Raw genomic sequence first — 25,764 nt, forward strand, 5'->3', positions numbered from 1 at the left:
CAGGCTTGAGTATACCTGTTCACATGATCCCAGCCACCAATAGGTGTTTTAGGTCCATTCCCATAAAATACTGCAAGGTCACTGGATACCACTGGATAGACAAAGGTCTCGTTTGCGACTTCCAGTCATCGTTATAAGCTCTGCCCTTTGCTCATGGCAGTCTGCACAGAGAAAGCTTATAGAGAAGAGAAATGAAACAATGTTTTGATTTAGTCTCCTCATTTGCAATATGTGCCCTGGCTGTGCCTCAACTAAACTGGATTGTGATGTTATTATTCTTAAACCATCAATATATATTTAAATGAAAACTGAACATCACAAGAAAAGGTTAATATGGTTAATATGGGTTATAAGGGATTTTCGATGTTTTATGCAATGATTTAGAAGCCAGAGGAGTGATAATTCCCCTTTAACATGTTTTAAGCACAGTGTGACACTTAGTCATAGGCAGTCATAAATGGAAAACCTCATGACTTGATCTATACCAGGTCTGTTCAACAAGCTTTCATATTACAAATAGATGTATTTTCTATATTCTCACTTGCAAAATATCAGCTTCTTTATTAACTAAACAGTGTATTGCAGTGGGTTGATCTGATTTGTCAACTTCAAAACCATGTAATGGGTAATAGCATAAAACAGGTGATCTTATACTGACCCCCAGGGCCAGATTAACATAGGGGCTGATGGAGCTGCAGCTCCAGGCCCAAGCCCATGGAATAGGCCCATTGATTATTTTATTTTTTTACTACACACTACTCTTAGGGTTGCCAGGTACTTCTCATGTATTTCTTAGGGTTGCCAGGTACTTCTCAGAAGTATTTCTCAGGTATTTGAGGCTGCTAAGCCAGTGTCGATATTGCAGTAATACCGGCAATACAAATGTCAGTCTCAGCATAAACAGAGATTATTCTGCAATGCCAGCATCAGCCATTAGGGGTTGCTGTGTGTGTGGAGAGAGGCAGGGATAAGAAGTTACAGCATTTCCCTCCCTGCTCTACTCACTGATCCACGGGGAGCAGCTCTACACAGAGAGTCCAGACAGCAGCTCTGAGCCTGCAGAGGAAGCCAAAGTTTAGGTAAGTGAGGGATGGGGGAAAGGCTGCAGGGAAACATGGGGACACTGAGACACTAGGGGACACTGGGAGACCTGGGGACACAGACACTAGGGGAACATGTGAGAGATGGGGATGGTGAGAGACTTGGGGACACTGGGAGACATACGGACACTGGAAGACATAGGGACACTGAGGAAATGGGGACCCTGAGACACTAGGGACACAGTGGCCCCATGTCTCCCAGTGGCCCATAGTCTCTCAGTGGCCCCATGTCTCCCAGCCAGTGTCCCAGTGTCCCCATGTCTGCCAGTGTCTCAGTGTCCCCTAGTATAAAAGAAAAAATCTCAGTCTCTCACTGTGATTGTCATGATTCTGGGAACCTAACACGCTAACACACACACAGAAAAGGTGCAGTACCGGACCTTAGAGTGGCCGGGCTAAGCACACAAAGAATAGTCAGGAGACAAACCGAGTAAGGGGAACCAGAAGACAGAATAACGAGAGACAAGCCGAGGTCAAAGGGTAGGAGAAAGTCGCAAAGTCGGATAAACAAGCCAGAGAGTACGTAACCAGAGAGAAACACGAGTAGAAGAGCAATACTAGAAAGCAAAGACCACAACAGGGCAGACAGAGACAGGAAAGGTAAGTATTTAAACCCAATGATTAATTCTGATTGGATAATTTCCAATCAGAATTAACAATCACACGTGGGAGATATCTATACCTCCCACTGTGATTGAGGCACTGTGCCTTTAACGCCGGGTTAGGTGGCTGACCCCGGCGTTTACAAAAATGGGCGGTCTCCCAGCGTGCAGCGTCATGCATGCTGCCGCTGGGGGATGAAGAGGAAGACGCGGGCGGCATCCGAGGCTGGGAGGATGCCGCTCGCCGAGCGTACAGCGAGAAGGGGACCGCAGACAGCTGGAGGGTGAGTGCAGCGAGCGGACTGCAGCCTCCCCTCGCAGCCGCCCGCGGGATCCTGACAGTGATAGATTTAAGCAGGTTTATTGGACACCGCAACATTTAAACCTGTACCCAGGTCTTTATCAAGTCTCCAGTGTGCCCTATATTTTACAGCGTCACCTATGTATCACAGTGTCTAAGTGCCCCATGTCTCTCAGTGTCCTTAGTGTCTCAGCGTCCCCTAGTCTCCCAGAGTCCCCTAGTCTCCCAGTGTCCCCATGTCTCACAGTGCCCCCAAGTGTCTCAGTGTCCCCTAGTATAAAAGAAAAAAATCTCAGGCGCTCACTGTGATAGATTTAAGCAGGTTTATTGGACACCACAACGTTTTGACCTGTACCCAGGTCTTTATCAAGTCTCCAGTGTCCCCTATATATCACAGGGTCCCCTATGTATCACAGTGTCTCATGCCCCATGTCTAACAGTGTCCCCTCGTGTCTCAAAGTCACCCAGTGTTCCCATGTCTCCCAGTGTCCATAAGCATATCAGTGTCCCCAGGTGTCCCAGTGTTCCCTAGTATCTCAGTGTCCCAATGTCTCGCAGTGTCCCAAGTTCTCTCAATGTCTCCTAGTGTCCTAGTGACACTAATGGACTGGGAGACATGGGGACACAGAGATGCCCCCTTTTTTGGTTTGTTCGCCCCTTTCGGCAGTTCTGGTTATGTGATTTGCGTCACTGGCCCACCCTTTTACCCCACCCATAGACTTCCTGCTTTACTGGACACTGCTGATAGGGGGTATAAATTTACTTGAAAGATGAAAGCGTGAGATTAGCATAGGGTATGTGTTTTCTCATAGCTGCATCCTATGAGTTTCTCTCCAGCACCATCTCCATCAGATACATGACACTTGGGAGGTAGGACTGCTTTAGTGTTTTTGGTCAATAAGATTTTGTAATTAGGCCCATCATAATTGTCAGCACCAAGCCCACTGTGCTCTTAATCTGGCCCTGCTGACCCCCCACGTCTTTTTACAATTACGTTTTCCTGCACCACCAGAAAATGCTTTTAATTTGCAGGATGCCTTTTATCAGTGGGGAAAATCTGTCATCCGTGTTCTAATGGAATGTTATGATTATTTTGTGTCTAATGGCTATTAATAATCTCATTTATGGGGAGTTCCAAAAATACACCCGAGGATTAAATCATTACAGATTTTGTTTTCCTTTGCAGTGTAACCCTTAAAGGAACACTAAAGCGTTACAAACATGTTTTCCCCAATGCAATAGTGTCTCTGTCCCTAAATATATTCAGATCCCGCAGCTGTTTGCAAAAAAAAATTAAGAAAATTAAAGTTTTACTAACCTTTTTCCAGTGCAGCGGCTTCCTCAGTGCTGCTTACCTCTCCGCCTGATGATGAGATGTCATTGAGGATGCATGGTCACAAAGGAGCATCGGGGACCTAATGTGCATGCGCGCATCCAAGCTTTGCCATACAAAACCATTGAATCAATAGTTTCTTAAGGAGGGTTCCACATCACGTGACCGAATTTTACCCAGTCAGTGACACAGAAGCACCTGTAGAGGTGGATTTAATCCTGTTTTACATTACAGAGTTAAAAGGACCCGACCAGTGCACCCAGAGCACTTCATTGATAAGGTGACTTTAGTGGTCCTTTAATTACATTTTGAAAATTGAAAATAAAAGATGATTTGTACCTTTAATAGCATGGAATAAGCATAACTTTGTTGAGAAGCTAGATTGACAATAAATTCATTTTCATTTTTATGTTGTGTATGTAGTTTAGTAATATGGCAAAGTATATATATTGTTTTTTTTTTCTTTTCTTGAAAATCTTCCTGTCTGTACAGCAATGTAAAATAAGAGCAGACCTTAATGGGGTTCTCCAAGAACAATAAGCACGGTAGTCAGTTGTAGTGGTTTTGGTTCCAGCATGGCACCGATCACCATACCCCAGTTCTGTGTCGAAAACATTTTTCGAGTGCCTGACCCCACAGATGCCATATTGCAAAATTACTCTTCTGCAATAACAAAATGAGTTTTGTACAAATGTGGATCACATTTATTCTGCTGACATGCTAACACCATAACCACTACAATTGGTTATATATGCAGTACTCTGGAGCCCAAATTACCACTTTAAATCCCACAACGGAGAACTTGTAGTTTCACTGGAGTCTCATTATTTTGTTTTGAGAATACACAGTGAGAAAAAAGGTGAGGTTCATTGAAGACAGATGTCTTCCCTTAAAGCAAACACAGCAGTGGATGGGTTCAGCTATTTCTCGAAATATCTCTTTCTGTGAATCTCAAAGATAGCACAGCAAACAAAAAGACTTGCCTCGGGTGTCTTTCTTCACTCCAGTTGTCTCCTTCTAAAACGGCTCTCCTTTCTGTTGCAGGATAAGCAGTTTTGCCAAAAGGCGATAGCACCGTGGGACCAGTAGGATGTGGGAAATTCTGTTTACATTATTAATGGCGTTCAATCTAGGAGTAAGGAGTGAGCTAATCTTCATAGAATTCAATATTGGATTCTGTTTAAAAGATTGAATACATTGTACAGTAATAGAGTACATGAATGTATACATCAAACTCATGTTAAATTGGTAAAAAAAATGTCAAACTCAGTTAAAGGAAAACTATAGTTTGTATTCCTAACACCATAGCGATTTCCCTTTCATATACACTGTATATTAAGTACATATTAATAGGAACAGAAACATTAAAACCAGTCTGTTATAACGCAGTAACCCAGTGAAGTACCGCAGTTTAAAAAAAACATAAAAAGAAAAAAAAAATCTTCTGCCCAAAAATTCTAAAAATCTGGATGTTTTAGTCAAAAAGCACTTCAGTTCAGTGTACTCTGAGCTACTCAGGGCTCTTCCTTTATGACCCTTTGGTCCAACCCCTGCTGACATCAAAGGAGTCCTAGCTCTGTAGTTGGACCTAGCTCTGCAGGCCCCTTTGTCCATAGTTCAGCTACCATCACCATGGACCATTGAAATCAACAGGAACCCAGGTATCAAAACATCTCATCTGGTGAGATTGCCCCAAGTTTAATTTAGTGCAGATACGACTAACATTCGCACTCCTGCCGTTGTGGACTACAGTTTTCTAGCCAAATGTCTTCATGAGCATCATAGAAGTAGCGGTTGGTAGCAGTTTAACCATAAGTTAACTTGATAATAAAACATCTCTAGTAGACTTGGGCAAACTCTCAGGATAATTAATGCCCATTTAAGGTTTTTAAAAATGTCCACTTAAGATACAAAAAAAAATTGCACCATGTGCACACCTCCCAACATTTCACTTACTAATAACAACTTATGCAACTGAAATGTAATTTAAAACAAAAACAATGTATCTTATTTACACTGACTGGTTTATAAACACATTTATTGTAGATTAAAGAAACATTACTGTGAGTATTATTGCTGTAGAGCTCTGTTACACACTCTACAACAATGTAGAGAATGAGGGACATTAGGATGTAAAAGGACAGAGGGACTTGGACCCATATTAGGGACTGCCCCGCCTAAACATGGACACTTGGGAGGTATGTGTAATTTGTTTTAAAGGATATCATATACATGCCAGTCTGACACACTATCTTTATAGGAGGACACTACTTTTTTCTGTGAAGACATATCCTCTACTGAGTTTGAACAGGCACAGCATCACAGGAACGACCCCTTACAGCCAGTCCCTTAGTAATGCCTCCTAATATTGAGAGGTATGGTAAATTATTATCAATCCACACTAGAACCACACATTGAATTGGATCACTGTTCCAAATTAAGAGGAAGTACACGACTCCTAAGTATGCAATAAGGGGTAACGAGGATACATAGTAGAGCTCATTTACTGCTAAATGACCTTTATTTCATAATACATCTGCTGTAAGATATATGGTGCTCAGGGCACCTGTGACATTATGTGTTATTTATTTAAGTCAAACGATTGCTGACCTTGATATATTTGACATAAATTTAAATTGGCTTCATGTAACATTCCAGAGCAGAAACTGTGCCAGTACTAAGCTAAATTAATTACACTAATACTATGGATAGAAATCCAAAATATGAAAAAAGCTGAACGTTTTTCTTGTAGTGATGGAATATTTGTATTTTACTCGTTAATTCAACCCTCTACATATTTCTAAATGATGAATAATTTTTTTTAAATATGTTTTTTTTTTAAATATGTCCCAGATATGTGAAATCCTATGCATATATGTACTTAACCTACCAATTTCTTCACTTAACCACAAGTTTAGCTTGGGTTAGATGCATGAATAAAAATCTCAGCTTAGTTTACATGGAGTAAACCAGCTGCAACGCCTGTGACTGTTGCCGGGTGGACCGGCAGGAGGGAAGCACTTTGCTGCTCTCCTCTTGCCGATCTCTGTGTGTAGCGCAGCCGAGCACCGCGGTCTGACAGGAAGTGCTCACTGAGAGAGCACTTCCTATCAGACTGGGTACCGCTCTACCACGCTACACACAGTCATAAGATACACAGGGGAGAGAGGGAATGAAGACTGGGGGGGGAAGGGGGAAGAGGGAATGAGGGCTGGAGGGGGGACACATGGGAATGAGGGCTGTGTGGGAGTTAGAGGGAATGAGGCAAAAGAGAGGGGGTGAGAGAGGAAATGAGACAAATAGAGGGGCTGGGGGAGAGGGAATGAGACAAATTGAGAGGCTTGGGGGGTGAGAGAGGGAATGGGACAAATGGAGGGACTGGGGGGAATTGAGACACATGGAGGGGCTGGAGAGGTAAATGAGACACATTGATGTGGTAATAACACGTGGCCAAACTAACATATCAGTTTATATATCAGGCTGGCACTGGTTAGATTTGATTTGCGTCGTGTCTATACCACTATTGTATATGGTATGGTCTTTAAAATGTTGGTTGTGAGCGTCAAGCACATGTGCCCCTGAGGGATACATTTAAAAAATACATATATTATATTTTTGTGGTGCAGGTGCCTCAGTATGCTCAACTAGAGTGTATGGCCCCTAACCAATGGGGTCTCCGTGGGAGACGGTGTAGAAATATTTGAAGCGCAATGTGTGCTCTAGGTGTATTTGTAGCACCTTATAGTGCCATTTTTTGGGTGAGGTGCGTAAATTGAAAGCTGTGTAGAAGTACAAATGGGGTTATACAGTCAGGATCCCAGTCATGTGTGCTAGGTGAGGTGGTTGAGCAAGCCTGTTCATTCTGTATGCCCAGGGATTAAAAAATGGACAATCGATGTGTGGCTCCATTCTTTTTCACTATCAATAGTCTCGGTGCCGACCATCTTCATACGACCCCCATGGTATGGAGTTGGCAAGCAATTGCGCTCAAGAATCGTCTCCACTGAAGAGTAGGCCAGTGCCAGTCCTGGAGAAAGATGAGAGTAGAGTTTTCAAAGGTGGCGGTTTTCCCTGTACTGCTGACAGGATACTTATGGAGCATCTGGCAAAGGGCTATGACATCCCGAGAAGCCGCAGTAGGAGCTTTCGGTGGTTTGGTTAATGCGGTAAGAGCCATCATAGAAATTCTTTTTGGCCCTGTGTAGCTGGTATCATAGAGGCCACCAGGTTCCTCAAGTGGTAAGAAAGCTCAGTTGACAAAACTGTGTCATGGATGCATGTTATCTTTACGTTTGACCGTCGGCTTCGGTCATCTAGTACATCAGTTCTCAACGACAAGGAGGAATGTGACTTCAGGAGTTGTTGCATGGATTCTTTCAGAGAAGTAACTTCTTGGCGCAAGTCAATAATATCCTCTTCAGAGGCCTGAGTCCCAGCTGTCACTGCCTGGATCTCCACCTTGACAAGGTACACATCTGCAGCAAACAGTTGTTTAATATTTTGTAGCAAATCAGTGATGTCTTGTTTTGTGGAAGGTGTGTAAGAAGCATTCTCACTTGGCACTGTAGACGTATCCGACCGGTCTTGGGGTACCAAAGTTGGTTCTTCCGCACCCTATCTAGGTGTCGATGTGTAGGCCTCACTTTTCACCTGGGACGCTAAAACATTGAGCCTATGTTATGGTTGTTTTTGGGAGCAACGACCCATATAGTGAGAGTTCAATATCTGGGTTGTGCTGTCATTTGAGTAGAGGCGTAGCTCTTCTAGTGACAGGCCCAACTTTAATAATGAGGCTCTGAGCTGCTGAGAAGCATGGTAGTCCCCAGTTCATGGGTGTGGGATTTTTTCAGTAGGAGGAAAGGCATCTAGTTGTCCCCACTGCGGTAGGTGATGGAATATTTGTATTTTACTCGTTAATTCAACCCTCTACATATTTCTAAATGATGAATAATTTTTTTTAAATATGTTTTTTTTTAAATATGTCCCAGATATGTGAAATCCTATGCATATATGTACTTAACCTACCAATTTCTTCACTTAACCACAAGTTTAGCTTGCAAGTGCACAAAAGTAGTGCGGTTAGGTCGAGAAATTGCTACCAAAGCATCCAGGAACGGAGTCTGTTCAGTTCTGGAACTAAGCTCTGCCCCAAGTTACTTCAATTTGGTGTTAAGCAAATTGACACCATTCTGGGATTCTTTACTAAAATGGGAAAAGTTGAGAATTTATAAAAGGGATTTAAGACCAAAATATAATATAAATGTCTAAAATCTGAAATTTGCTTGTAATTTCTCATTTTTTCCCAGCTTAGCATATAAATCTAATTATGTATTATTTTATGAATTATTCTTTATTAATGTATTAGTTAAATTAATTATTTAAATTAATAAGTTTTAATTTATTAACTATTAATTAATCATTAATTATTATTATAGATCATTCACTAAAGTATGAACTGTCAGGAATCGGAAGTGAATTCAAACTGAATTGTTTTCAATTTCAAATCAAAATAGCCAAATCGGAAACAATTTCGCAATTATGAACTTAAATTTCAAATTCACATTGAATTCCAAAAAGTCGCACTTTAGTGAATAATCCTGAATCTGTCTCCAGTATCAGCAAGTCAAAACATGACCTAGCACCCATGTTATACCAGTAGGGCTTGGAGCGCAATTTATTTCTTTTCTCTCTTTTTTTTTGGCAGCAAAAACTCGATCTGAAAAAGGAACGTAATCTTTATAATAAGATGAGCGGAAAATATCCTCTGGGAGTTCTTGAATTTATTCTTTATTTTATCAGATCCGACATGTTCAAACAGAGAACATTTCAAAGGAAAACTGAATTGATGGCGTGGAATAACTCAGTCTGCTCTAGGACAGAAGATTCTCAGATCTCCGTCCTTTGTTTTCATATTGTTTTCATACAGCTACTCACGTTTCCTGTAACGACATTTCTATCACTGTTTCACCCATGGGAAGTGTGCGCTTTTGGGAAGTTTTATGAGCTGATAAGCATTTATTACAGCCGCCAGGGTGTCTCTTTGCTTGTAAGGCGCAGTATTAAAAAATGTGAAGTCCAAATCGCATCACTAACACAGTGAGCCATTACAAATGGCAATGTTGGCAAGATATCTAAATTCAGTAAATTTTGATAGTAGTTAAAGGGCTCCTATAATGCCAGGAAAACAAAGCTGCTTTCCTGGCACTATAGGGTTAATAGGTCCACCCTCCATCGGGAGGCCGCCACAATGTCCCTCGGCGCTGGGTAAGGCTCCGCCCATGCTCCTCCCTCGCCGACGTCAGCCCACGGGGGAGACCTAATGTAAATTACGCAGTAATGACCGTGCGAATGTTAGACCTCCCCATAGGAAAGCATTATTCAATAAGGAAAATCTGACGCTGGAGGTCCGTGAGGACATCCAGCGTCAGATAACGGACCAAAAGTCAGTTAGGATTCCGGAAGCGCCCTCACATTTACTGAAATGCAGATTCAACTAAAATCTAGAAATTAATGTTTGAAATATTCTGGGAATTGTGCTATATCATGGGTGCCCAAAGGGTAAATCCCCAGATGCTGTAGAACTACAACTCCCATGATGCTTTGCGTGTTTTAGAATGACAACGCATCATGAAAGTTGTAGTTTTAAAACATCTGGGGATCTACCTTTTGGGCACCCCTGTGCCATAAGAATCATTATCATATACATGTTATATTGTTACTGTTGCCATTTCTAGATTGTGGTTCAATGTGCACACAGGTGGATACATTTATTAAACATTTCTTGAATGTTTACGTTATCCTTTGAGCTTCACATCGATTAATACAGTTATCGCACAGCATGTGATCTTGACTCTAATAACCTCAGGTGACTGTATATTTACTAATCTTTGTAAAGAACCCTAGATAAGAAACGCAAGCTAAGTAAATAAATCATGAGACATTGTAAGTGCGCATACATCATGCTAGAAATATACTACATAAGCAAAGTATTCTTGCAGAATTAAAAAAATATGTATGTTCCCCTTTAAAATGATGTGCACACAGGTGGATACATTTATTAAACATTTCTTGAATGTTTACGTTATCCTTTGAGCTTCACATCGATTAACCCCTTAAGGACAGAGCTTCAGAAGCTTGACTTACGCTTAATGACACAAGCAATTTTTGCATTTTCTTGCTGTTTGCGTTCAACTGCAATTTGCATCTCTCTCATTTATTGCACCGACACATATTATATACTGTTTTTTAAAGGACAGAAAGGGCTTTAATTTGATATAACATATAAATATATAAATGCTTACTTATTATAAAAAAAATACAGAAAAATGCAAAAAAAATGAAAAATATTGGTTTTTTTTTTACAGTTTTTGCAATCATAATGTGTGCATAATTAGTGCAGGTTAAGGAAAGTAATTAAAAATAAATTCATTTATTTGTTCTGATTTACAGAATATATAATGTGTCTGGGATTTTAAGTTTTTTTTGGTAGTTACAGGTCACAAAGCACAAGGAGTAAAATAAAATTTTAATATGGAGCGATTTTAGAATTTGGTATGTTTGTCTTGTAAGCCTAATAGCCATAAAATAAAACAAAATTGCCACACAAAAGTATATATTTATATAAAGTAGACATCACAGGCTATTTACCTAAGGTTGTTTTGACACTTTCTACGTAGCCATTTTACCGCCAACCTCTGCTAAATATTGGAGTAAAATTGTGTTTTTGGGGGGTTTTCGCACACATACGTATAACAAAGAACTTCTCATGTGTATTTTGTAAAGTTGTTGTGTGCTATTCCTGTACAAAGTTTTATTATGTGTTCAGTTACTTCTGCTGAGTACAACGGTACCCCCATTGTATGTCTTTGGCACTATTTTGTGAAGCTACAGTGCCATATAGGAGACCTGTCCTTTTCAGTATTCACAGTAGAATTTTGAGAGACGGATATAATGAGCCTATGCTTCCATTTGGGGTATTATAACAGTTTGACTGTTCAAAAACCCCCACAAAGGCCTACCATTTGTAAAAGTAGACACTCCAGGGTATCTCATAAGGTGCATATTGTGCCTTAACATGCCCCCATTTTTTTACCATTACATGCCAAAGTATGTGGTAAAAAATAATTGTGTGCATTTTTTACATACGGATTGCATTTTTGCTGGCCATTTTGTATATTTCATATGTGCCACTAAGTTCAAACCCCCCAAATTATGCTCAGCTAAGTCTTCTGAGTAAAAGGACACCCCCATTGTATGTCTATGGCACTATTTCGTGAAGCTACAGTGCCATACAGGAGACCTGTCCTTTTCAGTATTCACAGTTGAATTTTGAGAGACGGATTTAATGAGCCTATGCTTCCATTTGGGGTATTATAACAGTTTGACTGTTCAAAAAAAAAAACCACAAAGGCCTACCATTTGTAAAAGTAGACACTCCAGGGTATATCATAAGGTGCATATTGTGCCTTAGCATGCCCCCATTTATTCACCAATATATGCCAAAGTATGTGGTAAAAAATAATTTTGTGCATTTTTTGACATACGGATTGCATTTTTGCTGGGCATTTTGTATATTTCATATGTGCCACTAAGTTCAAAACCTTCAAATTATGCTCAACTAAGTCTTCTGAGTAAAAAGACATCCCCAATGAATGTCTTTGGCACTATTTTGTGAAGCTACAGTGGCATATTGGAGACCAAGCCATATCAGTTTTTACAGAACTTTGAATTTTGACTCTGGACCTATGTGCAATTTCCAAGCATCTTCGTAAGTTTTAAATTCAAACTACCCCACAAAGGCCTACCATTTCTTAAAGTAGACACCCCAGGGTATTTCAAAAGGCATATTTTGAACCTTAGCGTGGGATAATTTTTCCGCTAGCTTGTACCAGGTGTAGTGGTAATAAGCGTTTTTTCTGCCTTTTTGACACACAAAGTGAGTTTGCACAGTATATTTTGCAAACCTTATGTGTACCACCACTCTATAATACTTTATATGTTGCTCAGCTATGTCGGCTGAGTACAAAAATACCCCCGTATGTACCTTTGCCAGGTATATGTGGACATCGGAGGGGCACATTTGGGACACAGCCATTCCATTTTTTTCAAACTTTAAATTTTTACGCTGTGCCCATGTCCCATTTTAGAGTATTTTACCAGGCTATATAATCCAAATACCCCATAAAGCCATACCATTTCTTAAAGAAGACATCCCAGGGTATTTCAAAAGGCATATTTTGAACCTTAGCGTGGGATCATTTTTCCGCTAGCTTGTACCAGGTGTAGTGGTAATGAGCGTTATTAAATGTATTTTTTTATTTTTTAAAACTTTTTTTACTTTTTAAAACTATTTTTTAAACTTTTGTTTTGCTTATTCATTTTTTTAAAGTTTCCTAAACTTTCGTAAAACTTTTTTTTACAGATTTAACATTTTTCTAAGCTTTTTCTTTTACCGTTAACCCCTAACTAGCAGTAAGCAGCACTAACAGTAAATTCCCCATTTTCCCATAACTCCCACCCACCCCAGCTAGCAAAATATTTAATTATACAATATTTAAATTAGTTAATTAAATTAATTTAACCCCTGAGGGTTAAAAAATAAATAAAAGTTAATCGTCAGGGGTTAAACAAAAATTAGATCACAGTATAATACTGTGATCTGTATTTTGATCACTGTAGGCAGTGATAGACTGGCAGGCAAGGGGTTAATTTTTATTTGGACTGGGTAAAGGGTTTATTTTTTTTTTATTTTTTACTTAAACGTTATTAAAACTTTTTTTTTACTTAATTTTTTAACTTTTTAAAGCTTATTTTAAAACTTTTTTTAACGTTAACCCCTAGTTAGCCTAACACTAAATCCCCCAATTCCCCACTAACTTCCACCCTCCCCAGCTAGCTAAATTTATAATTTTAAAATATTTAAATTAATTAATAAAATAAATTTAACCCCTGAGGGTTAAAAAAAAAAAGAATTAACCCTCAGGGGTTAAAAAAAAAATCAGATCATATTAAAATGTAATCCCTGCCAATTGATCACTGTAGTCAGTGATCAATTGGCAGGGAAGGGGTTAATTTTTTATTAATATGGGTAAAGGGGGGGTGGGATTTTAATTTAACTTTTTTTTTTAACACCAGGGGGCAGGATCACTGCAGATCCGTCTCCCTGCACTTCACACTGAACCAGGAAGTGCAGGGAGGCGGAGGTGAGTATACAGAGCACATGTGCCCGCTCTGGCATGCTGTCAAAGCGGGCACATGTACTCTGACAGCCCGATCCGGTGCTCCCGGTCTGCCTCTAATGCAGAGGCAGACCGGAGCACCATTAACCCCACGATCGCCGTGATTGCGGCGATCTGGGGTTAATTTTACCGCGTGACGGACGAGGTCCGTCACCCGTCGTTAAGGGCATCCCCAGGATGACGGACCTCGTCCGTCACCCGTCGTGAAGGGGTTAATACAGTTATCGCACAGCATGTGATCTTGACTCTAATAACCTCAGGTGACTGTATATTTACTAATCTTTGTAAAGAACCCTAGATAAGAAACGCAAGCTAAGTAAATAAATCATGAGACATTGCAAGTGCGCATACATCATGCTAGAAATATACTACATAAGCAAAGTATTCTTGCAGAATTAAAAAAATATGTATGTTCCCCTTTAAAATGCTATCAAAAATCTATCAATTAATCAATGAATGAATACTGCACGCATTCTTCACCTAGTCCCTGTGTGCAAACGCAGGCAGCAAGTTGTAGAGATAAGCTCAGTACATGTTAGATTTCCAAAGCTCAATTAATAATTGTTATCTGATCCTGCAGTCTTCTGAAAATGCTGCTGGAATTTCTGTTTACCCTTTCGGCCTTCTACCATCGGCTGATCCAACAGAAATAACGTCCAAACGAGCAGCGTTAATCCCCACAATAGGGAAGAACAATTCAGCATCTCTTACAAGGGTAATTTGTGACGGAATGAAGCAAATACAGTCATTTAAAGACCAGACTCTGGTAGGATTAATCCAAGCGTCGGTGGAATGAACAATGCGTTATGTCTCTGGTATTCAAGGGAAGTTTTTAAAAAGGAACTCATGTAGTGTATGACACTAAAAATTGATTAATCAGCACATATGTTCCGAGGAGGTTATTTATCAAAGTGATCTGTTATAAAAAGTGGTCTAAAGTACCAAACGTGGGACAATCTCCATGGTAACTACATTCCGTAGGTGGCTCCTCTCCTTTTACATTTTTTGCTGCACTTATTAGAACAGAAAACTGTGATAAATATCCTCCCAAGTGTCTGCTGTCCAAATGTTACCATCTCCATCCCTCCTCCCTTAGTTAAGGGGTAAATCCAACCACCCTGACAGCTTCTGCTTTTTGAAGTGGTTATGGTGATAGGAGTCTGGATGTGTATTCTTTCAGCTTGGAACGCTGCACATCCAGAGATATGTTCATATCTCTGGATGTGCAAGTTGCACCCCCTCACATACGTGACTTTTGGCACCCCAGAACTCTGACATAGGCTGCCTAAAGTCAATTCTGTGCATACAAAACGTTTCCGGTCAGAGCGCACCGCACGCTGCTGACAAACATAACAGTTCTTGTGTCGCCTCTCTCCCACACTGAGGGAAGCCCTCCATCCTTCCAATCCCATGTGTTATTTTTTTTTTTTAAATCTCCCACCCTTCCTCCACTTCCCTTCACACCCTCCATCTCTCTCCCCCTCCTTTTGCAGGCTCAGAGAGTGCGTGCGCTCTGAGCCCCTTAAATCCACGAAACTACGAGAAGCTTTTGATTGGACCTCAGCACGGCTCCAATGATGTCAGACAGAGGTGCGCCAAACAGCACCAGGGAGCTTTGATGGATTAAGGTTAGTAAAACTTACATTTACAATGCTCTTTGAGTGTTTATTTTGAGGGAATCGATAGAATGTCAATAGGGCATTATTCTACACTAAAAAAGGTTGGAGAAACCCTTTAATATACAGTAGTGTATATAGTAGTGTGTCTGTGCAATCAGTGCTTGGTGTGGTTCTTTTTGCTACATTCGAATTCTGTGTGGCTAGGGGCAGTGTTGGACTACATGTGAAAACATGGCTTTATGCTATGTGCCCTCTACCCTTCTCACAACACTGCCACCAGCAGCAAGGGAAACTAGTGTTAAGGGTGGGCAAAAACAAACTGACCCAAAAACTGTCAACTCAACTACACTATGACAGTCCCCACAGTGCCCCTGGTGGAGGGAGCTGGAACTACCCAAGCATTACCCGTTTGCTGCTAAATCATTTTTAATGAACAAATATAGGCGATTTAATGTTTTTGAATCAGCTTTTCAAATGATTTAAAATTGTTGGCTAAACAATTAAAATATATTTTTAAAAAATATTAAAATATAAAAAAAATGATCTTATAAAAAATATCAATATATAATAAATATTTAATCATTTTAAAAGTGTATCCAAAAATATTAATTCAAAGCCATAATTTCTACTTCTTTTTTTGTACATGCTGTCATAGCCCTGGCTTATTATATTGATTATCATGCAATTCCATAAGTACAGTGATGGGGTATATATAATGTTAAACCTTTATTTATGCACCTATATAGTGCCAACCTGTTCTGCAGCGCTTACTATAACCGCAGTGAATGAGCATGTCATAATGAGAAAATGGAAGATATGTTACATGCAGACTGTGTGATCTTGTTCAATATTAACTAATTAGTAATAATACTGTTTAAAACCCCTTAAGGACAGACGACGGATATATTCCGTCATGATTCCCTTTTATTCCAGAAGTTGTGTCATTAAGGGGTTAAGGTTAAGCTTTATTTTAAAAACTGAACCATGTTGTGCACGCCTATAGCATGCACAAGCACAATATGTAACTACGGTACACGTATAGTAACTTTGCCCTCTTACTGATGCATGCACTACAATATTTAGACCAGATGTATTTTCTTGACTCCACCGTATACATTTATAAAAAGAGGTGTTGAATATCACTGTATCATCATAGAGCGTACGCTCACCTGCCAAAATAAAAAAAAACTTGCTTTCATTGAAATACAAAATGTCTTATTAAGGCAGAAGGGGGTAAACTTATAAAACCTCTACAAAACTATTTTAACCTGGTCTACAGAAAGTTTGGCGTCCCTGCATATATACGCAAATTGTTCTATAAGTCGATTGTGTATACGCTTTTTAGGATATTTCTTTCTAAGTCCCATATAAATGGTGAAGTGAGAAATGACCACATACCGTGACTGTCCCACCAGATCTGAAACAGTTGGGAGACCTGAATTTGCGCACAATCTACACTGATTTTATTTTTTTGTCTTTGGTAACAAAAACATGGAATACATAAATATAAGGACCTGAGACGGACAACCCAACTCGATACAGCAGGGTGGTAAATTGAGACCTCGTAATTGATCTTAATGGCTTTTCAGAGGTCAGGGACAAAGAAAAACTGTGTAATTTTGCACATACCGATGACGGCTGAACACACAAACAGAGTTTGCTAAGGCTACACTGGGCTGTATGCCACAAGTGTGCTGCACAAAGGGTCAGGACTTGCTTGTGCCTGGGTATGATAAATATGTCCTGAATATAGACACTGGTATCAAACAAATGAAAGCTTGGAATGAAAACAGCATGCCTGGAACTCAGTAAGTAGCCAGGAACTGATGTGCCGCAAGACTGATTGATGGGTGTCAAGAATTTCTGTGTCATTCTCTCGTTCCAAAAAGATCTTGATTAGCCATTTACGAGAACCGGCATTTTAGATGTACATTGGGGGCAGTTTTACTAAATGCTTAGAAAGTAAGGAACATTTTAAGGCATATGTTCTCCTGAACCTTTTCTTTTTATAGATACTAATTCTGGGGCAATGTTCTAAAAATGAAGCAAACCTGCAGGAATGATTTCATGGTAATTGCTTTTAGAATTCAGAATTTGAGAATTGATAGATAACCCCCAGTGTGTTTGTTGGACGCAGGATAAACACATTGTGCAGTAAAATGCAAGAAATTTAATAAGTAACAAATTACTCGTTTAGATTCTCTGTTTTGATATAACAGTTGACCGCTGATGTTTGTTCTCTGTTCTGTTTCCCAGTTGCAGAAGATCTGTGGGATATCTGGGTAAGCTGCGTGTGTGTAATTGATTTTGTTTATGTAACTATATGTGTGTGCAACTCTTATTATTATTATTATTTTTAAAGAGCCAAAAAATTATGTTGTAGCCCAAGGAGCAGTGCAGCTAAATAGAGTGGGCCTTGGAGACAGGCATAGGAGGGGTTAATGTGGGGGTTTGGTTGTAGAAAGTGGGGGTGGGGGTTTTGGGCTATGGGAGTATATATAGTGGCCATTTTAAATTAAGGGGCCATCTTAATTAATACATACTTACCTGGTTTGTGCAGGTGGTGTAGTGTCTCATTCTTGTGTCTTTCAGGTGCTGCTATCTTGAAGAATGGAAGATTGGCTGGCTGGTGTTCGTGCTGCAGTCAAGAGGAGAAGTGTTGCCTGGCTCCAGGAACGGTTAGGAGAGACCTACTGTTGCAGGGTCCACCACGACGGCCGGGGTGAGGCCACAACGTTTGAGCCCTGTAGATGGACCCTCGGTGCAGAGGGGGGTGACCCCGTAGCTGGCGACCAGGCCAAAGGCTGTGGAGGCCGGTGGGAAGCCCGGGAGGTCATGGCCGGCGTCGCCGGGTGGCTGCTCGCACTGTGCGGACGCCTGGAAACAAGGCTGAAGTGGCACGTTCGGGCCGCGAAGGATCGGCATGTTCAAACCGGGAACAGGTATCGGCGAATGGAAGTGGTGAATGGTCGGGCCGTGAACAGGAGCTTCTGGAGGTTGCCGTACAATCAGGCCCTGAACAGGCACGTTCGGGAGTTGGCGAACCTTCGGGCCGCGAACAGGCACGTTCGGGAATTGGCAAAAGGACGGCCGCAAACAGGCGAATGTGGATGTGTCAAACGTTCGTGCCGCGGAGGGGCGAGTGAATGTTCTGATGAACGTGATGGCCGCGAACAGGGACACAGGGAATCTGCAGAACATTCGGGCCACGAAATGGAGGACTTTTCTGGCCGTGAGCAGGAGTGCACGGATGCGGGTGCTGGTTCAGCCCGCGAATCCAGTCTGTCCATTCGGGAGGTGTCTGCAGGACTCCTAAGGTGGGTGGGAGAACCAGTGGTACGGCGGGCTCTGCAGCAGGTGTGAGAGGCGCTGGGAGTGCTGTTGTTTGCAGAGGAGCTACGGATCTGGCTGGCATACTACTCAGTGAGTTATCTCCCATACTAAGGCGTCACCAGTCATGTGGCTGCGGGCGGAGAGCCCACGCTTCAGCAATAGGCGCATGGGCAACGGCCGAGTCCCCTGTTGCTAGTAGACAGGTTTCCCTTGGCAGGTCACAGGAGCTGAGCATGTCCCCAAGGTTGCCTCCCAGATCGCTGTCACAGTCACCAGGTGGGAGCCGGGTAGCCCGCAGTGGGCTAGGAGGGCAGGGGACATCAGACAGGACACGGGCAGATGGGCTTCTACACCTCGTACCACGCAGGACCGGCGGTCAAGCAGATCTCCCACACGGGTGGGCTATAAGGGCCGCACTCAGGACAGGCATTTGGGCCCATGGAAGGTGCTGACAGGCATGGGACACAGGATAGGTCTCGTGGGCAGTCATAGTGACCGGGGGCGCAGCCACGGCAGGGAATCACCCAGGGAGCCTAGTCAGGGATGTCACCAGGGTTTCCCTGTTAGGACAACAGGAGACAGGCGAGGCAGGTCAGGTTCATCTGGTGAAAGTTCCCCCGGGGGCTACGGGGAGACAGCGGGGAGGGGCTGTCACGGCCCTAGGGATCAGGACAACAGCCGCAGCGGGAATGGGTCGAGCAGGGCAAGGCTAGAGAGCAAGCAGGTCAGGAATCGGTCACACGACCTACCCACTGTGCTTTCTCGCTCCAGGTCACCAAGACGGTCGCCCTCGGCCCAGGTGAGACCTCGGGAAGTGGACCTATGGCTGGAGGCACCGTCATGCCTGGGCTTGGACGTCGGACACTGGGACGCAGCCTTGCGGTCTTCGATGGCCAGAGGTTCGGATGGTGAGTTGTCTTCCCTTAAACAGTCTGGGGATCTTTTTAAGGGTCTCAAATATTTGCTGGAGTCTTGGAGTGGGGGTTCGGGCAGGAGTGCTGGCTTGGTCAGGTGTGGGCCCTAGGGCAGGAGAGTGTGGGTGCAGAGGTGGTCCCCGTGGGTGGTAAGCAGGGCACTGGGGATCCGGAAGCACTGGCGACAGCGGGGGTGTTATCTGAGTTAGGGAGTGAGAGGGCTGACCTGGTTGGGGGGATTCTGGACCCAGCACGTCAAAATGTCCTCGTCCCTTTTGCGGGGCCGTTGGGTTGTCACCTCAAGGCCGAGGTGAAGGAGCGGATTTGGAAAGGGGAATTCCTCAAAATCTTTTCTCTTCTCCGCCTTAATGACTATCTGGACATGAAGGAGGAGGATAAAAAGGATGCTAAGAAAGAGGAGGAGGAGAAGCGACGCTGCTACCACAAGATTCCCAAAACGTTTGGGAATTGGTTGCAGGCTTTTTGCAACTTCGCGAGTGTCATGGTGGAAAAAGCCCCCAAGCGTTGCTCGCAGCTGTTTTGTTATTTGGACGTTGTTTGGGAAGCATATCACACATACGGGGGCTTGGCATGGTGGCGGTACGACGAGCAGTTTAGGCAACATCTGTTGGTCAATCCAGGGGTGTGGTGGGACCAAATGGACCTGCCGTTGTGGATGAATCTTATGATGGCGCAGAAGGAGTCACCCTTTCAGTCCGGGGCCGGCGCCAGAACGTCTTCTACCTCGTCGGCCGTTGACAAAGAAGGGTTCTGCTGGCTCTTCAATGATAGCCAGTGCAAGTGGGGGGCAGCTTGCCGGTACAAGCATGTTCCGAATGCGGGGATGCACATGGATATAGTCGATGTTTCAATCGCGGTAAGTCTACCGCCTCTAAAGGTCGCACAGGGAGCGTCAGGGGCATCCGCTGCCACTGGGGTTGTAGCCGGTGAAGGTCGGCGCGAAGTTGCCGTGGCTAAGCAGCTATGGTAATCAGGAGGATGCAGCACTGCTCAGGGACAGTTTCGCGGAAGGTTTCATCATTCCTTATCAGGATCAGTGGTTGTTCATCACCTGCGTAATTTGAAGTTGGTGGGGGAATTTCCTGACGTTGTGCGGGACAAGCTTCTTAAGGAAGAGCAGCTGGGGAGGATGGCTGGGCCATTTCGGGAACCCCAGTTGCGCAATCTTCAGGTATCACCGTTGGGGGTGGTGCCCAAGAAGGAACCCGGTACATACTGGCTTATATACCATTTTTCGTATCCGCAGTGTTCGTCGGTAACCAATGATATTGACAATGCCCTTTGCTTAGTGTCGTATGCATCATTCGATTCGGCTGTTGTTCACCCTGACTGTCACCATCTGCTGGGTTGTTTTTTTCGAGGGACAGTATTTTGTTGATCTCTGTCTTCCCATGGAATGTTCCATCTCATGTGCATACTTTGAGAAATTCTGTACTTTCCTGGAATGGGTGGTCAAAGTGAAGGCGGGCACCAAGTTCATGGTCCATTAGCTTGATGATTTCCTTTGTGTTGGGCCAGTGAGTTCAGAGGGGTGTCGGAAAAAGGCTTAAGGACACTGGAATGCAGGGCCGGACTGGGAGAAAAATTCGGCCCGGGCATTTTTTTAGCACAGCGGCCCACTAAGGGGGCGGGGCAGAGAGGGTGTGTTTCGTCATCACCAATGACAAACACGCCCCCTCTCAAAGTGAGCGTTGGGTCAATGCTCTTCCAGGGCAGAGCTCTGCTAAAGAGCTCTAGCATGAGGAAAAATGCCCTGTATTTGTTCTGCACAGTGCAAGCAAATTTAATAACATGCTTGCACTGTGTTTCCTTGCAACTTGTCTCTGGTGTATCTATAAATGGATACCAGGAGACAAAGGGGCCAGGAAAGAGTATTGTGCGTGTGTTTGGAGCCTGCTTGTGGGATTGTGTAGAGTGAGCTGATTGTGGTGTGGTATTGTGTAATAAGGTCGGTTTTAGTCGTGTTGTGTTTGTGGTGTAATGTAATGCATATGTGGCTAGGGGCTGTAGAGAATGTGTGTATAGGGGATGTAGTAAGTTTGTGTGTGTATATAGGTGATGTAGTGTTTGTAGGGGTTGTAGAGAGTGTGTGTTTAGGGGTGTAGCATGTGTTTGTTTACAATTAATCTAGTGTATGTATAAGGGATCCAGAGTGTGTATGTTAGAAATGTAGTGTGTGTGTGTATACAGGAGTCTAGTGTGTGTTTGAAGAACCAGAATGTGTAGGAGATCTAGTGAGTGTGTGTATATAACGGAATCAGAGTTTATATAGGGATCCAGTGTGTGTATATGATCCAGAGTTGAGTAAGGGATCTAGTGTGTGTCTGGAATGTAATGTGTTTAGGGGTGCAGTATGTGTGTGAGGGGTGCTGTAGTGTGTGTGTGTGTGTGTGTGTATATATATATATATATATATAATATAAATATGTTTGGAAGTATTGTGTGTGTGTGTGTGTGTTGGGGTTCTGTGTGTATGTGTGAGGGGTGCAGTAGGTGTCTGTGAGGGGTGTAGTGTGTATGTGAAGGGTGCAGTATGTGTGTGATGGATGCTGTGTTTGAGTGGTGCTGTGTGTGATGTGTGTGAGGGTGCTGTGTGTGAAGGTGCTGTGTGTGAGGGGGCTGTGCGTGAGGATGCTGTGTATGTGTGTGAGGGTGCTGTGTGTGATGTGTTTAAGGGTGCTGGGTGTGTGATTTGTGTGTGAGGCTGCTGTGTTTAAGGGTGCAGTGTGTGTGATTTGTGTGTGAGGGTGCTGTGTGTGATTTGTGTGTGTGGGTGCTGAGTGTGATGTGTGTGTGGGTGCTGAGTGTGATGTGTGTCAGAGTGCTTAGTGTGAGAGTGCTGTGTGTGATGTGTGTGAGTGCTGTGTGTGTGATGTGTGTGAGAGTGCTGTGTGTGCTGTGTGTGAGAGTGCTGTGGGTGAGAGTGCTGTGTGTGATGTGTGTGAGAGTGCTGTGTGTGCTGTGTGGTTGGTTGCCGGACGATAAATTGGTGGCTCTCAGGCAGGTGGTGACGGAGGTCCGGGAGGCCAAGAATCGTTGGTGGGCCGGCTTAACTTCATGTGTCGGATTATCCCGGTGGGGCGGGTGTTTAACAGGTTCCTAGCAAAAGCGACCTGTGGGGTCACTTCCCCCCATCATTTCATAAGGGTGTCGGCATCCATGAAGGGAAGTTAGAAAGATACATATCTTAACAAATATTAAACAGTAGTAGTTCGTGTTATCAGAGGTTGGTCAATGCAATTAGCCATTATAGTACATGCAGACATCAGAATTAGGACTAGGGCGTCAAGAATGTGACCCTGGTCAGTTTAACCCAGGAGAGGTGAGTTGTATAGACAATCGAGTGTTTGCACAACTTTTGGGTTTTATTGGAGCACTTAACGATATAGGCTTTATTCTGTGTTGGTTGTTGAACAATAACATTCATACTGTTTTTAATATTTTTTATAGCACAATCACTTAAATATACCCAAACATGTACACAGTGTGTCTTGGTCTGCATGTAATTTTATGCACCTTAAAGAGATATCCGAACATTTTTTTATATATATATTATATATATTATATATTTATTTGAATTGAGTTTAAATAGGTATTGTTGTTGTTTATCAGCACCAGCTTTATCCACCTATTAAATAGAGCTCCAGGCTGTGAGTAAGCTGTGCCCTGCGGACCCCAAGTATGAATCCCAGGTATTGGAGGATATATCCTTATGGAGGAGTGGTGTGATGCTGCCCTAAGAGCATAACAGCCTGATATACAGAGTCAATACATATAAGCTCCGCTACATGTTAGAGGTCTGATTTTACGTTGTGTAATCATTTAAAAGTTTTTACCATTTGCACTATGTTTGTATTCTTTTGTTTTTCATGTACTTAATTTTGTACTGTATATACCTGTAATAAATGGGGTTAAGTCATTCCCCTTATCCTTGCACTTTAGCGCTCCACTATAGGTACAAGTGTATATTGTACCGTTAGAAGGTGTTTATAGTTTTGTGTTGTGTGGGGAAGAGGGTACCCCACCTTGGAGTGTAGAGCTGCTATTTTCTATATGTAAAACACTTTTTTGATAGAACACACTTACCGGTACCTCGATGAGGAATTTTGTTTTAGTTACATGAAGCCAAACTACTTACATTGGGTGGGTTCCATGGGGGGTTGATGGGTAGAGCTGTTGGGGGTATAAGTGCTTGAAGTGTTCTTAAAAAGGAATGAAGAAAATTGTTAACAAAAATACAATACTCTTAGCAGGTGGATAGTCGTTGTAGACAGAAGACAATCAGCAGTTTTGAGAAAAGTCTTGATTCCCACAGGATTGTGTACTCTAATTCAGAATAACCAGCTCAATGTCATCTGTGTAAATAAACAATAGTAGACCAGTTGCTAAAAATATGTTCTATTTACAAGCAATTGTAGGACTAATTCTAGAAGATTCCACTCATTAAAACAAAGCAATCTTCCCAGAATATCTAAAATATGTTATTTATGTAATTGTATTAATAAATAGCTTTTAAAGGAATTAAATGGAATGTGTGGATAAAAATAGCTAATCTTCGTTTGTAACCAGCCACAGACTTGTGGAATAAAGATGCCTTTCACCCAGTTTCATATTTGTGATTATGTCGTAATAGCATGTGTTTTAACTTTACGCTCCCAGTCTCACATTGAATCCAAATTCTGAGCCTTCATCTGATTGCCCAGAGGATGTCTTCATGAGCTGGAGTTTTTTAATGAGCGTGACTTCTATGGTGTTTTGAAAACTTATTTTTTGGACACTAACATAACGTGGAATGCAACGGAGCAGATTGTAGGCACATGTTGACCTGAGATTTTTTTTGGACAGTCATACAGTTTGGCACAGAACTGATTGGCTTATAGACATAAATTGATCTGAGATATAATCTTTGTTTTGGATTTCAACATGGACATGTCAAACTGGATTCTACCATTCAGGGCCGGTGTAAGGATTTTTGGCTACACAGGCAAAGGTGCATTTTGATACCATCCCTTCCCTCCCCCCTCCCCCCCCCCAATAAAAATGCATCTTCACCTGTGTCTCGTAACCCTCTTTTGAATTTCTTACCCCTCCAATGTATTTTATCCCTGTTTAAGTGTGTCTTACACCACTCTGTGTGTCTCTTACACCCCCAGTCCCTTTGTGTGTCTTTCTTTCCCACAGTCCTTTTCTGTGGCTCTCTCACTTCAGCCTGTTTTGTGTGTGTGTGTGTGTGTGTGTGTGGGTTCCACCAGAGACCTTTGTGTGTCTTTCTTTCTCCCAAGCCATACAGACATAGTTGTATAGCAACACACAAAACGATAATTATCCAGGCACATAGTCACAGTGATATGCAGCCACATAATTAAACAAACACAGTCATACAGGCACAGACATACAAGCACACAATCTATACATACAGGTACATTGTCATACAAACAGACAAAGACAGACAAACACACACAGACATGCAGACACTGTCATACAGAGGCATAAATACATAGGTAATAGTGACATACAGAATAAAGCATACAGAGACATATGGAGAAAGTCATGCAGAGACATACATACACAGACATATAGTCACAAAGAGATATACAGAACAAGGCATACACAGACAAAGTCATACAGAGACACACAGACACAGGCAAACAAAGACATGCATATACAGCTATACATAAACATATAGTCATACAAAGACATACAGACACAGGCATACAGAGTATGGGCACATGGGCAGTAGGGGGTACTCAGGGGCAGTAGAGGGGGCAGTGGGGCACAATGGCAGTAGAGGGAGCACAAGGGCAGTAGGGGTGCACAGGAGCAGTAGGGGCTATAAAGGGGGGGTAGGGGCTATAGAGCGGGCAGTGGTTAAAGAGGGGGGCACAGGGGCAGTAAGTAGGTACCGGTGGAGTAGAGGGGGCACAGGGGCACCAGAGGGGGGCACAAGTGCAGTGGAAGGGGGCACAGGGGCTGATTTAAAAAACAAAAACAAAACATTTATTTTCTTTTTTTTTATTTAAAAAAACAAACTACAAAATGTTCCCCTCTCCCTGAGACTTACCTTGGGCAGGGGGAGCTTTATATCTGGTGGTGGGACTGCCTAGACAGGAGCTGGAGCCTGGAGCTGGAGCCTGCACGATGGTGCACCCTCAGGGCACTATAGTGCCAGGAAAACGAGTTTGTTTGTTTTGGTCCTTTAATATTGGGTTTAATACTAGAATGGCTAATAATGAAAGAAAAAAACAAACATTTTTGGCAAAATTTTTATCCACTTCAAGTGTAAATTTGTATAATTAATACATA

Source organism: Pelobates fuscus, chromosome 8, assembly GCF_036172605.1.
Source record: "Pelobates fuscus isolate aPelFus1 chromosome 8, aPelFus1.pri, whole genome shotgun sequence".
NCBI lineage: Eukaryota > Metazoa > Chordata > Amphibia > Anura > Pelobatidae > Pelobates > Pelobates fuscus.